The sequence below is a fragment of the Schistocerca serialis genome, chromosome 2 (genome assembly GCF_023864345.2).
Source record: "Schistocerca serialis cubense isolate TAMUIC-IGC-003099 chromosome 2, iqSchSeri2.2, whole genome shotgun sequence".
NCBI classification, from domain to species: domain Eukaryota; kingdom Metazoa; phylum Arthropoda; class Insecta; order Orthoptera; family Acrididae; genus Schistocerca; species Schistocerca serialis.
The window spans coordinates 269,000,541-269,013,849 of record NC_064639.1 but is presented as its reverse complement, the minus strand read 5'-3'; the positions used below and the strand labels follow the sequence as shown (position 1 = coordinate 269,013,849).

Genomic DNA, 13,309 nt, shown 5'->3' with positions numbered 1-13,309 from the left:
ATATTGCTTCCACCAGCCTGTCTCTGTGGCGCGCTGCACGTGTCAAGCCGCCGTTCACCTCGAAGACGGCCTCTGTCGGGACGACCATGGACCTCGTGTAGCGAAAATGTGATTCACGCGAAGAGCCGACACGTTTACATTGATGAACGGGCGAATCGCGATGGTCCCGTGCCCACTGAAATCGTAAGTGACGATGTCGTTGGGTCAATAGGTGAACACCTAGGGTGATCTGCTGCGGAGCTCCATGTTCAACAATGTACGATGAACAATGCGTGCCCCATCATTGTGCTCTTTCGACAGAGTTGCCACAGATCACAATCTATCCTACTTTAAATAACAAAAAAAAAAAAATGGTTCAAATGGTTCTGAGCACTATGGGACTTAACATCTGTGGTCATCAGTGTCCTAGAACTTAGAACTACTTAAACCTAACTTACCTAAGGACATCACACATCAATGCCCGAGGCATTTAAATAACAGACAAGCCTTTGAGCTCCTCTGTGAAGAGTCGTCGACGTCCAACCATTCAGCATCTAGCGGTAGTTTAACTGTCCATCTACCTCTTTCCGTAGATGCTCACGACATTAGCAAGTGATCATTCGATCAGCTACGTCGTTATCGAGATACTCGTTCACAGGCTCTGCGTAATAATTATCTGCACTATGTTAAAGTCACTTATGTCAATGGATGCCCCCATTTATTCCCCATATCTTCGCTACGGTGATCCCCCTTCCATGTGTGCCTCGCTTACTTTTGTTACCGCGTCACGTGCCCGCAAAACCACCAGGCGGCATCCAACGTCGCCGTGGGCAGTGGTCATAATGTTTTGGCTTATCAGAGTAATATCTGTCCCAGAGACATGGACAGTGTCCTGAGTATTCCGTTCAACATATCTTCCAAGCCCTTAGTCGTCTTTGAGAGAATTACAGTGTGACCGGCAAATCTTTACGTTTTTATTTCTCCTCCCTGAACGTTAATTACCTCTCAAATTTCTCTTTCTTCTTATTTATGGTTTGCTCAATGTTTACAGTAAATAACATTGGGGATCGGTCACAACACTATCTCACTTCTTTCTCATCAACAGCATCCCATTCTCATTAACAGATGGTTATAATTGCAGTCTTGTTCATGTGTCGTTTGGGGCCGTGAATTTTATTCCTGTGGTACTTGAGAATATCAGAAATGGTTCAAATGGCTCTAAACGCTATGGGAATTAACATAGGAGGTCATCAGACTTACAACTACTTAAACCTAACTAACCTAAGTACATCACACACATCCATGCCCGAGGCACGATTCGAACCTGCGACCGTAGCAGCAGCGTGGTTCCGGACTGAAGCGCCTAGAACCGCTCGGCCACAGCTGCCGGCTCAATATATAAAACAGCGTATTCCAGTCAACACTAACATGGGCGTACCCAGCGAGGGGCAGGGGGGGCAGCTGCCTCCCCTCCCCCCCCGCCCCCGCTAGAAGATACACTCCTGGAAATGGAAAAAAGAACACATTGACACCGGTGTGTCAGACCCACCATACTTGCTCCGGACACTGCGAGAGGGCTGTACAAGCAATGATCACACGCACGGCACAGCGGACACACCAGGAACCGCAGTGTTGGCCGTCGAATGGCGCTAGCTGCGCAGCATTTGTGCACCGCCGCCGTCAGTGTCAGCCAGTTTGCCGTGGCATACGGAGCTCCATCGCAGTCTTTAACACTGGTAGCATGCCGCGACAGCGTGGACGTGAACCGTATGTGCAGTTGACGGACTTTGAGCGAGGGCGTATAGTGGGCATGCGGGAGGCCGGGTGGACGTACCGCCGAATTGCTCAACACGTGGAGCGTGAGGTCTCCACAGTACATCGATGTTGTCGCCAGTGGTCGGCGGAAGGTGCACGTGCCCGTCGACCTGGGACCGGACCGCAGCGACGCACGGATGCACGCCAAGACCGTAGGATCCTACGCAGTGCCGTAGGGGACCGCACCGCCACTTCCCAGCAAATTAGGGACACTGTTGCTCCTGGGGTATCGGCGAGGACCATTCGCAACCGTCTCCATGAAGCTGGGCTACGGTCCCGCACACCGTTAGGCCGTCTTCCGCTCACGCCCCAACATCGTGCAGCCCGCCTCCAGTAGTGTCGCGACAGGCGTGAATGGAGGGACGAATGGAGACGTGTCGTCTTCAGCGATGAGAGTCGCTTCTGCCTTGGTGCCAATGATGGTCGTATGCGTGTTTGGCGTCGTGCAGGTGAGCGCCACAATCAGGACTGCATACGACCGAGGCACACAGGGCCAACACCCGGCATCATGGCGTGGGGAGCGATCTCCTACACTGGCCGTACACCACTGGTAATCGTCGAGGGGACACTGAATAGTGCACGGTACATCCAAACCGTCATCGAACCCATCGTTCTACCATTCCTAGACCGGCAAGGGAACTTGCTGTTCCAACAGGACAATGCACGTCCGCATGTATCCCGTGCCACCTAACGTGCTCTAGAAGGTGTAAGTCAACTACCCTGGCCAGCAAGATCTCCGGATCTGTCCCCCATTGAGCATGTTTGGGACTGGATGAAACGTCGTCTCACGCGGTCTGCACGTCCAGCACGAACGCTGGTCCAACTGAGGCGCCAGGTTGAAATGGCATGGCAAGCCGTTCCACAGGACTACATCCAGCATCTCTACGATCGTCTCCATGGGAGAATAGCAGCCTGCATTGCTGCGAAAGGTGGATATACACTGTACTAGTGCCGACATTGTGCATGCTCTGTTGCCTGTGTCTATGTGCCTGTGGTTCTGTCAGTGTGATCATGTGATGTATCTGACCCCAGGAATGTGTCAATATAGTTTCCCCTTCCTGGGACAATGAATTCACGGTGTTCTTATTTCAATTTCCAGGAGTGTATTTGAAATCGTTCGCGCAGATCCAGGAGTAATTTTTTCGTCTTAGGCACGTTACTGTCGGCAAATCCTAGAAGATTATTACTGAATTAAAAAGTTGTATTTTTAAACAAGTGCATTCTTATATTTAAAATGTTTATTGAAAGCAGTTTTTCACTAGTTTACTGTTTTATTGAATAAGAAGTGTTGTATGTTGTCTCGAGTCCTTTTTCCTGAGACTAGTATGAATGACCTGCCCCCCCCCCCCCTTAGTTCAGATCCTGGGTACGCCCTTGAACACTAACACTAAACAACAGAATGCAAATGAGCGGCTTCATACAAATCAATTGTAAGCATTAGAGACGGTTTGTGATCAACAGAACACTAGTGGATTAGAGTCCTCGCTTCAGTGGCGCAGAGACTATATATATCTGATGATCTACGCGTAACACTGGCATCAGGCGCCCATCAGAGGTAAAGAGAGCTGTCGCCATGTGCGTGTTAATCCTTCCATTAACCGCAGAGAGTGATTTATAACCACGGTTACCTGTTTCGATTTTATTCACTCTAAAGTAGATGGTCCTCGACTTGACTGGAGCAGGAGGACGAGGCAGAGATTAGTGTTTAATGTCCATTAGACATCGAGGTCATTAGCGACGGAGCACAAGCTCGGATTAGGCAAGGCCGGAGAAGGACAACGCTCATGCACTTTCGAAGAAACCATCCCGGTATTTGCATAAAAGAGTTAGGGAAATCACTTAAAATCTAAATCAGGATGGCAGGACACTGGTTAGAATCGTCGTCATCCCGAGTGCTAGTCCAGTGCAACTGTAATTACGAGCTATCCTAAGTTACTACACCGCTGGATAATGCGCGGACGTCATCGCGAAGGAGATATTTGTTCAAGGCGATTAGCCACGTGAGTACCGAACGGCCATTGCCACGGGAAGAAACGTTTCCATAACTACAACAACTGACGTACTATGCTGAGGACCAAGAGTAGCCTGTTCTCTTGCAGGATGACATGCCTTATCTGCCGCAGTGACAGAGTTCACATTATATTTAGCGACAAGTCGTCAGTATTATCAGCTAACAAATATCATCGAGAGCCGTGCCGTCGGACGAGACTGTCTTTAGGTAGGGCGATGTGGCTTTAAATGTACGCGCGCTATTTTCGTTCTCACGCCGTATCAAAGTTATGAACTTGTCCCAATGGAGAGGAAGACAAGCGTCATTCATAACATGATTTTACGGGCCCAAAGAGATGACGTATTTGATATTACTTTTCGTTCTCATGTTGTGCCAAGGTAATGAAGTCCCAGTGGAGAGGAACACGGGTGTCATTCAGAACATTGATGCAATAACAATTGGAACATACATCAGAACATCATTTTAAATCTGATGTTGAACCCACGACGAAGACGGAGGCTCTTGACTGTCACGTTTATTCAATATATGTAACGGTTTAATATGTGAAACAAATGTATGACATATTCACGACCGTAAAATGGAGACAACTAACGTAGAAACGCGGCATTGCCTAGGTATTTGTTTATAGATGTGCGTCCACGCCCGTAACAAGCAGCGGCTAGCCATGTGCTTACTGTTAATGATGTCGTTACTGTTGAACTATGTGTCGCACAATGGTATAATTTTGTAGGAACATTCAGCGGTGTATGTGAATACTACCTGAAACACGTGTTGGGAATGGAGTTACTAGCAATAAAGCCATAACTTAAGTCAAGCACTATGAGGCAGTTTAAGCATCTCACTGTTTATAACGCCATATCTCCTGAACTGTGAGTCGAATAATATAATTTTGAAGTTACATTCAGTGGTAAATGTGCATACTATCTACAAAATTTGTCGCGAGAGCAGTGAACAGTAAAGAAATAATAAATTATAACGTTTTGCCTTTTGCCGTACTTTCACTGCGTGGCAGAAGAAAAATAGTAAGTGATAAACATTTTTCTTTCATAGTTTCGCAGGGGTTGTCAACGAGAAAAAATTTCATAAAGGTTTCAAATTATACCTAATGTTTGTTAAAAGTCGTTAAGTGCTCCGATTCTCATACGAAATCTGGGAATTCACGCGTCTTTCTCACACTCGCCCCCACCCCTTTGATAGGTAAGTAGTTCTCATCCACCAAAGTAATCTTCGTCTGACAGTAAGGTATATGTGTACCAAGACTGGTTGAAATCGGTCCAGTGGTGTAGGAAGACATACGAAACATACACACATACACACACACACATATTTTTATAATATGTGACGATTTGTAAACATTACAAACAGGAATCCAGAACGGTTAACTACTTTCGTATTCTGACAAATCATATGAAGTTAGTTATAGTGGTAGCCGTACACTACAACTCAGCGGTCGTACTTCATAGTAGAGGTTGAGAGCAGCACCGTCACCACGGGAAGACCCTCAAGGTCGCCATAATTGAAATAATTAATGACGAGGTACATTTTTTGCAAAAAAATTGAGGTGGATAGGAAACGAAAATACGAATAAATTTATATTTTTAAACTTCTAAGGCCAGAATCAGTTGACATAAAATTCTCGGTATGGTACCGTGTTGTATTATAAAAAAATTATTACTGGTGAACGTTTCGGCCACTAGGAGGATGTGACGTGTCATTATATTACCGTTTCAATTCTATACTTGTGTCGACATTATTCGCTATTGGTTCGTAATGAGAAGGGATAAGTGTTTCATATTAGTGTTTAAAAGGCATGTATGTGTTTTTGTTAAAACTATCAATTAATTTGGCAACAACGGAAACTAAATTCAGCTCAGTGATATGCTGTCGTATGCAGTTCTGTAATATCGGTGCAACATCTTCCTTTTCAATCCGATCACACTTATCCATCCTCGTTTCTTCATTTCGGTTAATCTGTTTGAGAGTATTACACTATTTACTAAACATAGCAAGAATACTCATAAATAAATTGAACAACGTTGCGTATAAGAACTTTTGCTATGTAACTGATTAACTTGAAAACTTATGGGTTTTGCCCATTAAAATATTATCGCATCGTTACCTCTACTCACTTTCTTTTTCCTGCCACGTTCCATAGTAAATAAATGCAAGTGAAATTAAACAGTTTATTTCAAAAATGTTGACACTGTGTTCGAGAATCATAACAGTTTGGAAGCCAAGTATGAGATAAATCGAATAAATAATGTCTGTATCGGTGTTTCTTGCACACAGATAAGGAGACAGCCTGGTGATGTAACATAACGTGTCACGAAAATTTGCTTACTTCATTAGTCATCTTCAATTAAACTAACTCCAGATATAAATATGTAAATGAAGATAACGAAAAACGTTTAAATACAGCAACTTATAAAGTTCTTGTGACGTAGAAGTGTGCTAAATGATCTAAATGGATAGTCAGTAAGAGGAGCGAAATATGTGCTACTGCCTAAAATAAACCGTCCCACGTGGGGCAATAAATATTTTAGAAAATATTCTTAATCATCGGATGTAGACGTATCTGATATTTTGGACAGGATCTCTCTTTCGAATGAGGCATTGGTTCAGATAGATGTTTATATTCGGCGGCCTTCCTGATTCAAGCTTTCCGTGGTATCCTTAGACATCACTTCAGGAAGAGCCTGAATTGTTTCATCAACAGTAACTCGATTCGCATTCTTTCACATCCTTTTCTCTCATCATATTCTCCAACTCTTAAATATTAATAGATGCGCAGTCTCTAATTCCACTTTATACTTCTGGGTAATTAGATGTTATTACCAGAGCATTAACAACAGGTATTTATCAATTCGTGCAGCTGGAAGCAAAGCTTAAACAATATTTTAGTACATGTGCATGTGTATTTCACGAATCTACAGTGAGATGATTTTTATTCGGAGCTTCTAATTTCTCTTTAGAGTTACGAAACCCATTTCACTACTTTTGAGTTTTGCCAGAAAAAATTTTTCGTACGTGCTACTCATTACATATAAGTGCAACTAATTGCAAATGTTACGAAAATCGAGAATAAATGTAGAGAAGACATCGGTTCTGACGGACCACCGATGCCAATGTCAGATCTAGTTAAATTACTGTCGTTTTAGAATTGATAAATTATTTTTCTATCAATTATCTCTATCGATCATCCAATTTTGCTTGTCATCGCAGATTTTTACTCTTCACTGTTAATATAATCACAACGTTGGTACATAACTTTCAAAAATTTCTGAAATGACAAGTATTTTCCTCTGGTACGATTTGCAAAACTTACGGCTAAGTTTCCTGACGGCCATAGAAAGTGTTAAACCATGAACACTTTGACCGAACGAAAAAAGAAACTGGTACTTCAGTATTTCGACAGGGTATGTTGATCAAAGTTTGATCCTCAAACAAGTTTACTTTTTGTATTTGTTTTACAGAAAAAGCCATTCTTACTGGTAAAGAATGGTGTGAGTACATGTCTATTACTGGTGTCTAATGTTGCTGAAGGTCTTCAGTGGTGAACTTCAGAAAGCATGCCCCGATTACGCGCACTTACAACTCATTGTCAGCTTTCGCACTTTGAGTACGGTCGTGGCACGTGAAAGCACCGCACGATAAATCGCACAGACAGTTGCCTGTACTGCTGTGACTGCAGAACAAATGCTGACAAAACTGTCCCCGAAAACGCTATGGCAAGAAGGGCAGGCACGGGTGCATCCAGGAACACACGAGAAGATCGTAGGATTGTGTCGACTCGCCCTGATGAACAGATGGATGGCAGCAGGTGATATTTGGACTTCGTTTGCGGGCAGAGTGTCCCGACGAAACGTTGTACGTCTTTTGTATCGAAAAAGTATGACGAAAATGACTCTTCATGAGGACAAATATTGTAGTTTCGTGTAATCAGTGAGTTTGAGAAGAAATTCGAAAGTGTTAAATATCAACTAGGTGCTTGTGTCTTTTATAATGAAATGCCCGATTAAGACTTCTCTGTAATTATCTCCTAGACGCTGAAGTCGAATGAAGGTAAATGCTAATATAACACCTTCTCTTGAAAGATTAAATATTAAATGCAATATTTGTGATACTAACAGTGCTTGGATGAAGTTTTCGTAACGAGGCGGTGGTTATAAGCAGTAGAAAGTGCCGGAAACTTCTGATGGCGGTCTCTAGTGCGCTTTCCTTCATGTAATTCTAAATTCGATCATTAGACTGAAACATCAACCAGGAAACATAATTTGTTCCTAGGTACACTATCCTTCACGTGCAGTATTCTCCCCTCTGTGACGATAATAATAACCCTGTTGTCGTATCATTCATGACGTGGGTACCATGTGGTATATTCCAGCAGGGCAATGCAAGATCCCACGCTTCAGTTCACATTACAAACACTTGAAAACTGTACGGATCCTTCACTTGCCTACCCAGTTCCCTGATTTGTTATCCACAGAACAAATCTGGGATGACATGGGGTGAAGTATGCATCGTATCATCCTCCAGCCAGAAATTTCCACGAACTGACACAACATATGTTTCAGGTGCAGCAAGATCAGTCCCCGATTCTATCAGTGTATTATTCACTATCACTACGGCTTCTGAAATCACTCATGCGTAGAATACGTGTAGAGAGTAAAAAACTTTTTCTCAGGCCTACTTTAGACATTGACCGCAGGGAATATACGGAAAACATGGAAACGTCCTGACAAGATCATAGTTTAGATGGTTCGTTGTTGCCTTCCCTTGACCTCTTACCGTAGTATCAAGCCTTTAAGATGTATGGACTTTGTAAATGTCTTTAATGGTCACCACCTCAATGTAATGTTTTCACGACTGATGTTGCTATTATAAGGAGGGAGTTGAACGCGCTGCTCTCCGACAGTTTATTACTCTGGAGTTGTACCAAGATGGTCAACTACATTTAAGCCCCCGCCGGACAGATTACTTCAATACCACACGACTGTGCTTCATAAGACACGGCAGAGAGGTCGAAGATTTAGTCGAATACGTTGGCATGCAGTTGTCACAAATCAATCTCCACTCTCTCACTTTACCTCGCCAACCAAATGCAAAAATTTCTGTTACCTTCGTGACCTGGACTGCACAGTAATTAAGGGTCGTAGCACTGTTGGAAGACGCGGTTTATCGTACTTTGCCCGAGAAGTAATTGAACTTCATTCTCATGTTATCTTATGAGCCTTACCGCTAGTCGTTGAACACTGTCAGCACATGATGTATACTATTTGTTATAGTTAAAAAATTGTTTAGGTTGTAAAGCAGCTGAACTTACGTGTGAGCTAATGGAAGGAGTCCTCTGGAATACTGTACGCAGAAGGATTCTCCTGTGTTTATATAACTGCACAACTCTAAAAAGACACTGATAAGATAACCGTTATCACCATGAAACAGCGAAATGGACAGACGCTGCGCCTGGCGTCTTGGAATTAATATGTAGCGTGGTGTAACGCCTTTTATCGCTACAACTACCTGACGATGACCAAACATGAGTAATCAAATTATCTCCGCCTGCCGAAACCTCTGAGAAAAAATAAAAGTGTGATCCAATAAGCAACAGAGTAGGTGAATTTCACTAGTGCGGGAATTAATAACATCCAATATTCGCGGTCTCAGTAGTTTTCTTATGTAGGAGAATCAATGAAAGAATGTTTCTTTGCGGCTTCACGCTGGGATATAATGCGAAAAGTAGTAGATTCATTTTTCATGAAACCTCTCTTCTTTTCAAACCATACGCAACATTTGTTTTAAATAGCTCGTATTTCAGCAGGTAAGTTCCTTTGTACGATGCTTGGCCGCTCTTGCACCGATTCTTAGCTCTATAACTGTCAATCGAACTTTTATCCATTACAGTAATCCTCAGGTGGAAAAAAAAAGTGTCCATGTCTGTCTTTTAAAAGACGCGCAACGCTATCAAAACATCAGAAAGTGTTGTGCTGTTCAGGAGTGCAATCGCTGTGAACTATCCACTACGTGTATTTCTGTTGCTGTAACTCCTGTTTCTATTTAGTCATTAAAGTTCAACATTCACAACTTTGTGATCCCATATACGCTTTAATAGTGTGGAAACACCTTGGTCACTACTCTTTTAAGACAGTGTTACTGTGAATACAAAAAGAACTGACACTTAGAACGAGAAGTTCCCGAAATTTTCGCTTGGAGCAGAACATAGTAGAGGTGTGACTTATGAAGGTTGTACATACGACTGGTAAGAGAAAAGTGTGTCAAAGACTTTTGTCAGCAAAAGACAAACATTTATGAAGAAAGAGGCCAAATGCTGACGACAAAACAAACGTATCAGTGTCACGATAGTTTCCATAGACTCAGTCTATCAGAAGGAGGCATGTACGAATATTTGTAGGCTTGTTGCGTACAATGAAGAAAATGAATATTTCCGTTTTTAAATTAACGACGGCAATCATAAGTCATTTCTGGCAATATAACACGCGTAATGTTACCGAATCGTAATTTTCAATTTGGACACGTGATAGGCGATGCCTGACGCCCCTCATAACGATGCGTTTCCGTCAAGGAAACATCCCTAGCATTTACTGTTAGCAGGAAAAGCATCAGAAATACACTAAATTGTTCGTGAGGCTGAACATCAAAAACGGTTCCAGTTACACATTCCTTTCGCTTGAGTGAGCAACTGCGTGCAAGAAAACGGAAGAACCTGTTTCGCGCTAGTATCTCTTCTATCCACGCATCAGAAAACGCAGTAAATTATAAATAAACTGCACCATATTGTGGACAATTATTAAGTGCCACGGTTGCTTTATACACTCCTGGAAATTGAAATAAGAACACCGTGAATTCATTGTCCCAGGAAGGGGAAACTTTATTGACACATTCCTGGGGTCAGATACATCACATGATCACACTGACAGAACCACAGGCACATAGACACAGGCAACAGAGCATGCACAATGTCGGCACTAGTACAGTGTACATCCACCTTTCGCAGCAATGCAGGCTGCTATTCTCCCATGGAGACGATCGTAGAGATGCTGGATGTAGTCCTGTGGAACGGCTTGCCATGCCATTTCCACCTGGCGCCTCAGTTGGACCAGCGTTCGTGCTGGACGTGCAGACCGCGTGAGACGACGCTTCATCCAGTCCCAAACATGCTCAATGGGGGACAGATCCGGAGATCTTGCTGGCCAGGGTAGTTGACTTACACCTTCTAGAGCACGTTGGGTGGCACGGGATACATGCGGACGTGCATTGTCCTGTTGGAACAGCAAGTTCCCTTGCCGGTCTAGGAATGGTAGAACGATGGGTTCGATGACGGTTTGGATGTACCGTGCACTATTCAGTGTCCCCTCGACGATCACCAGTGGTGTACGGCCAGTGTAGGAGATCGCTCCCCACACCATGATGCAGGGTGTTGGCCCTGTGTGCCTCGGTCGTATGCAGTCCTGATTGTGGCGCTCACCTGCACGGCGCCAAACACGCATACGACCATCATTGGCACCAAGGCAGAAGCGACTCTCATCGCTGAAGACGACACGTCTCCATTCGTCCCTCCATTCACGCCTGTCGCGACACCACTGGAGGTGGGCTGCACGATGTTGGGGCGTGAGCGGAAGACGGCGTAACGGTGTGCGGGACCGTAGCCCAGCTTCATGGAGACGGTTGCGAATGGTCCTCGCCGATACCCCAGGAGCAACAGTGTCCCTAATTTGCTGGGAAGTGGCGGTGCGGTCCCCTACGGCACTGCGTAGGATCCTACGGTCTTGGCGTGCATCCGTGCGTCGCTGCGGTCCGGTCCCAGGTCGACGGGCACGTGCACCTTCCGCCGACCACTGGCGACAACATCGATGTACTGTGGAGACCTCACGCCCCACGTGTTGAGCAATTCGGCGGTACGTCCACCCGGCCTCCCGCATGCCCACTATACGCCCTCGCTCAAAGTCCGTCAACTGCACATACGGTTCACGTCCTCGCTGTCGCGGCATGCTACCAGTGTTAAAGACTGCGATGGAGCTCCGTATGCCACGGCAAACTGGCTGACACTGACGGCGGCGGTGCACAAATGCTGCGCAGCTAGCGCCATTCGACGGCCAACACCGCGGTTCCTGGTGTGTCTGCTGTGCCGTGCGTGTGATCATTGCTTGTACAGCCCTCTCGCTTGTCCGGAGCAAGTATGGTGGGTCTGACACACCGGTGTCAATGTGTTCTTTTTTCCATTTCCAGGAGTGTATTTACCTTTGAAAGCCATCGCGTCACCTGAAGGTAATCTCGAAATACAGCATCACTACAGAGCAAATCAGTACATTTTTACTGCTCTTTACTCTTTTTTCATTAATAATATAAAAGGTACCTCTTGCGCGTTACCTTGATGTGTTATCTGTAATCAATTTCTGTGTGTTCTATGTGTTATGCATCTGTTCAGACGAATTTTTTTAGTCATCGTATATCCGAATCTATGGTATACGACGCAATTGGCTTCATTTGTTACGTAGACCAAATTGCGTATACAACGATTAAAAGGCGCGAGCGATCACTTTAACCGCTTTGGCTATCCGTGTACATCTCACGGCCAGACCCAAACTTCAATATTTCTTTCTTCATGCTTCACAGCCTGCGCTGCTACACATTGTGTAATTCCCGTACAGAGGGGAGAACATTAATTGAAAGTCACTGTCAGGGTATCGGCAGATGAATACGATACTGCAGTGCCTGTGTTATTAAGAAGAACGGTACAAAGTCAGAGAATTGCCTCTTACTTGTTAACAACACAGACATTGCAGTATCGTATCTTTCGTAATGCCATTGCAGTGCCCTACCTAGTTACCTGAATTAATTTTGGTGCACGATATACGAGGTGTGGCTAGAAAAAAACCGGACTAGTACTGGTGAAACAATAAAACGAATGCAATAAGGCTGAAAGTCGCGTGGCCTGTCACGTGACTCTCGCTCCGCCTACTGCTCGAGTTTCATCTGCCTCCTGCACTCAGTCTGCCCGTGGCGTCTGTTTTAAGTAGTTGACGTTTTGTCTGTGCGTCGGAAAATGTTGAGTGTACAGAAAGAACAGCGTGTTAACATCAAATTTTGTTTCAAACTAGGAAAATCTGCAAGTGAAACGTTTGTAATGTTACAACAAGTGTACGGCGATGATTGTTTATCGCGAACACAAGTGTTTGAGTGGTTTAAACGATTTAAAGATGGCCGCGAAGACACCAGTGATGACACTCGCACTGGCAGACCATTGTCAGCAAAAACTGATGCAAACATTGAAAAAATCGGTAAACTTGTTCGACAAGATCGCCGTTTAACTATCAGAGCAGTGTCTGAGTTAACAGGAGTTGCCAAGGAAAGTGTTAGGCAGATTATTCATGAAAGTTTCAACATGAACAAAGTGTGTTCAAAAATGGTTCCAAAGTGTCTCACAATTGAACAGAAGGAACGCCGAAGAATGATTTGCTCTGACATCCTGGAAAACATTGAAAGTGA

At 44.3% G+C, this 13,309-nt stretch overlaps 1 protein-coding gene across 1 annotated transcript in view; it reads right to left on the bottom strand.

Annotated features, from left to right (window-relative positions):
- Positions 1 to 9,218, bottom strand: part of LOC126457027 (glutathione S-transferase 1-like) — a 33,142-nt gene extending 23,924 nt beyond the window's left edge. The window contains exon 1 of the mRNA XM_050093004.1: positions 9,129 to 9,218. The gene's annotated coding sequence lies outside the window, so the exon portion shown is untranslated. The remainder of the gene's footprint in view (positions 1 to 9,128) is intronic.
- Between the last annotated feature and the right edge of the window lie 4,091 nt (positions 9,219 to 13,309).